Source organism: Chroicocephalus ridibundus, chromosome 4 (assembly GCF_963924245.1).
Source record: "Chroicocephalus ridibundus chromosome 4, bChrRid1.1, whole genome shotgun sequence".
Classification (NCBI taxonomy): domain Eukaryota; kingdom Metazoa; phylum Chordata; class Aves; order Charadriiformes; family Laridae; genus Chroicocephalus; species Chroicocephalus ridibundus.
Genome location: NC_086287.1, coordinates 43495561 through 43500485, shown reverse-complemented (window position 1 = coordinate 43500485; position 4925 = coordinate 43495561).

Sequence of the window (4925 nt, the reverse complement as noted above, 5' to 3'; positions counted from 1 at the left end):
CCAGCTAGAAAATAGGATGCTACACTAGAACTTGCATGTCTTCTCCAGTAAGGCAAATCTGCAGAGAGGTTTGTACTGAAATGTACTGCTCTCCTTCTGGGCAGAAAATCAGGACATCTCTTCTGCGCTGTGTGTCACCTGCATTTAGTATTTTTAGTGTCTGCAAGTAAGCCTGGGTGATAATGAGTAAACATTTAGTCATGGCTCTCGGGAGTTTTCAAGCTTGAAGTAGTTTTAGGTACGGCATAGCAAATTACGGTGACAAACAACTGATTGGATGAAATGAAGTACAAGCAAATCATGGGATTGCTTTAAGTACCAATTTAATCTTCCTTCTGATATGATGATGCTTGAGTGGAAGCATTATAGTCTTCCAAAGACCAGATCTTTCACTGATTCTCCCTATTTTAGGAAATCAATATAAGGGTAATTTTTCCTCTTCCCAAGGATAAGCCATTGAGGTGCTGATAAGAAGAAATCAGAGATTTTCTTTAATTGCACACAAATGGTGTGTGTATGACACGCTGAATCCAGTACTAGTTGTTTCTCTCCAACACCCTGCTGCAGCAGAAGTAGAAGAGAACAGGAAGGTTTGGTATAATGAGGTCTGTCACTGGAAGAAAATCAGAAAAGGGCTTTTTCTGAGGATAACCTCTAAGAGCTGTGGGTTAGCATGGATGACCAAAATCGGGTAAATGTTCCAAGTAAGGGGCATCAAATGGAAATGTTTCTGAGCATGTTTACATATTGCTAGTAGCCACCAGAAGACCTCTTTTCTGTCATGGTAATCAGCAAAAGTGCTCCTTTGAGTGCCTTGTTTAAAAGCAAAGGAGGAAAAAAACCCAAACCTGCGGCCCACTTGCTTACAGTAGCAGTTAGGAATTGATCCTACATCTGAATTAGATCCTGCCTACTAGCAAAATCTGGCAGAGAATTGCTGTGGACAAAGTATTTGAACTGAATTTGTCTAATCTGGTATGAATTCTTTTACTCTTCTTAGTGGCTGAAAGAATTACTTGAGTGGCTCTTTACTGCAGCACAGTGTTAATTTAAGGCTGTGTTGTTCCAATTATGATTTAAAAAAAAAAAAAGACTCTCTGCTCTCTTGATTTGTCCGTTTTACAGTCCTATGCTCATTATTTTCCATCATTTAAAGGCCTATTTACTGATCCCCATTTAGTATAAGGGTTTGCTGTTAATTTAGGAAGAAGGCAGTATATGTTCAGTCAGAGTTTGAAGAGGGCGTCTCTTTGCTTTACCTGTCTTTTCTATGGGAACAAATACCAGATTTACAGACTGCGAGTCTGTAAATGTGTACTAATAGATTTGCCTTCTACGGCGCGAGGTCAGGCTTCAGGTGGTTCTATACCCAGCAGTCGGGTGGCGGTGGTTCAAAGCCAGCGCCTGTTTGAGTCTTGATGTCAGCCTTGGGTGTTGAGATGCAGCGCTAGATCGCATTTTGCCCTGCTCGTGTACTTCTGCCTTTCTGCCTATGTTGTCTGCCCTTTACACTTAAATTCAGTGTTTCGGGTTTGTGTTCTGCATGGGACAGCATCTCAGTTTTGTAAGACGTGTGCGTATATAATGACTAGATATATGCATGCACTTGTGATGTGTATCTGATACAGCTACAGGTGTTTTGCAGTCTAGCTGCAAGAACAACTCTGCATTTTAATTTATTTGATGTTTTTCCATTTACTGATACAGGTAATGGTATGTGAGATAACTCAACTCCGTAAGTTAAAGGCCTACAGAATTTCAGTCGGCTCCGCAGGACCGTGGCATTTTGCTAGCTAGGACCAGGTAGGAATGTAGCTGTTTAAACGTATGGAGAAGATAGCCATTCTAAAGCTTAAAGGTAATTCATCTATTAACTGCGTACTAGAGATGTAGTGCGAAGTCCAAATTAGCTAAAAATACCCTCTGATTTATCAAACTGAGGCTTTTGGCCATTTTTATCATTGTAACAAGCTTAGATTAAAATCAACATTCAAAAAAAGAAATGTTTCCTAAACCACAGAGTGAGCTTTCTCGCTCTCAGCAATTACACACTTCTTAATTCTCTTTCAGACAGCGGAGTAGAAAGTCCCTATATATATATATATATATACACAGATGCTGTTCTAAAAGAGATGGGTGTAGGGAGGAGTGTAGCCCTAGAAGTCTTGTCTGCTTTCATACAATGGCACTTTTAGTCCAGTGATTACCTCTGCCGGAAACCTTAATCTAACCCACATTTTCCCACACAAACATTCTCCCTATTTTATCTTCTGATGTACATCTGAAAGTTTATAAAGCTTTAAAGAGACAGGGAAGCAGTGTCTACAAATCATGTTGGATTTTTGTGGGGGCGAGTTTCTATGTAAATTTATCGCTTGGGTTCAGCTGCTGTACTCACCCTCGTTCTCCTGTGTCAAATGGTAGGAAGACAGAGACTTTGAATCCCCAGCTGTCTAAGGACTCTTCTTTCCCAGACTAGGATTCCACTGACGGCTGAGCCTGAAAAAAACCCTTAACTTCTCCAGATTAGAAGACAGCATATATTTTTATAGAAATGTATATTTTAAAAACCAGTTTCCTGCAGCTTCTCCACATGTATTTTTCCCCTTGTAGTTCAGATTTGATATAAACTTTTTTGTGTTCATTCTTTTTATGTTCTGTTTTTACATTTGTAGTCGAAGCTTTGGTGTACTGTACAGGAGCAGTCAGCCTTTGTAATTACTGTATAAATGCTTTATAATAAAGTATATTACTTTTATTTTAACAAGTGAGCAGACACTTCCTTTTGTGTGTTTGCTGCCTAGGGCACCTTTTAAAAGACTGTTACATGTTAAAAATGTACATATATAAATATATTTACCTGTTGCTGTACAGTTGTGATAGACTGGACTGAATTTATTTTTTGTGTGCTTTTTTATAAAATATTAATACACTAAAGGAAATCTTGCTGATGTGATTGTAATGTACTATGTAACTTATTTACATAATATCCTCTATATATCTAAAAAAACCTTTTATTAAATGAGGTTTAAAAAATAGTTTCCTAGCTGAGTTTTTTGACGGTATGAGGGAGTGGCTGGGGGTTCGGGGTGATCATGACTCTGGTGCGTTCGTGCAAAGGAAGCGGTTGTGATTCCTTTGAGCTAATCCGTGCTCTCTTCATACCCACCTCTCTGCTTTCCGTAACAAACCTCCAGGCTGTTTCTCAATGTAAACTACTTCCTGAAGACACCAGCTTGCGCTGTGTTTTATGTCTTATATCCAAGAAAACATGGCAGCTGCCACTGCAGTTGTGTTAGAGAAACGTCGATTCTGTGTGTGCGTCCCACTCCAAGCCAAGCACCGTCCTCGAACGCCAGTAACAACCTTGATAGTGTGTTAGAAATTTGCGGGGAGTAGTTCTAGGTTTGCTTCTGTGCTGTAAATAAGGCCAGCTGGATTCTGACCCTACCTGAAACAACTACAAAGAGAGCGGGCAGAGCAAAGGCAGCATGGAGTAACCCGGTAGCTGAGGGGCCTGTGTCAAATCTGAATTCCTGGATGGCTGTAGCTGGGACAGAAAGTAGAGACAGGGAAATCTACAGCTGCTGGGAAGAGTTAACATCACCGCTGTTTAGTAGTTGAAGCTGCTGGTTGTAGAAACAACGTCTCCAGGTGTAAATCATATTACATCCTATTTTTCAATGGCAGAGTTTAAAAAACATTTTGGTGAATACTGTCTGAGAGGCACTTGCCTGTTACCTGAATCTAAGGGGGGTTTTAAACGTATTTTGTTAAACAGCGCTAATCTCATTCCCTCGGATGGATCGCTTGCTGTGGATTTTAAATATTAATATGCTTCCGTCCATCTTCAAAACAAAGGTTCCTCCTGTTTTGGGAGTTAACTGTTTTTAGTTAACTAGGCTACTGCTTCTCTCACCTGTGGGCGTGAAGTCTTTACGTAGTGAAACACTGGTAGCTTTTAAAGCAGACGGTAGACCTGGGTATCGGTGTCTGACTGGCCTCCTGCTAGATCTCAGTTAGAATCCAAGGCGGCACACCTGTTTTCTTTTTAGTTGTTAATTTATGATGACAAATTTTAATTTCAATATTCTTGACAAAGCTGGCAGGAGAAAGACTCAGCCCAAGACACTGAAATGCTCTTTTTTTTTTTTTTTTTTTTTTCCTTTCCTTTTCAGCTCAGTGCGGAAGCCCTGGCTTTAATTGACTGCTGTGGATGCGGCTGTTGATCAGCAACGGCATTTGGAGAATTAAGTGGTATTTCACTTGGTGGGCAAAAGAGAGAGGAAACACTGACGCTTCCACTTCAGACAGCAGCCCACGAGTTTGTTTAAGGCTTTAAATAATCTGTTTGCCTCCCTGTCAAAGCCAACTGGCAAAAGTGCCAAAGGTTAGCTACTTTGCACTAAAACTGTGAAGCTCTGCAAACAAACTTCTGATGATCAAAAAAGTCACAAGTTTTTTTTAATTGGTGGACCCAAGCCCAGCCTTCTGGAAGTTATTTCAACTACTGAAAGAGACCTTATTAAAGCATTTTAGTGATTAGTAAGCTTTGAGTTAGTGGTAGCGTGCAGAATTCTGCAGTGATTCCCTACATGTTTTTCGAATAGCATTCCAGCCATCACTGCAGGATGCTATTCCTGACATTGAGGCCAACTGCTATGGACTGTGGGGTAGAAAGCTTTTCCTTTATATATGGGCTTTGGAATTACATTTCAGTGACACTGTCTATTGACGGCTATAGTATATTAATCAGTTAACCTTCTCTTGTCCTGGTTTAATGGAGTTGATGGTATATTGCTTTAACAGAACTTAAATTGAAAGTGAGTTAGTAATTTTGTACTGAAGAAAGACTAGCTATTTAACTTATATGAATTTTTTCCCCATATAGCAGTAGTAGACTTTTCTCTGAGGACCTAAGAAGA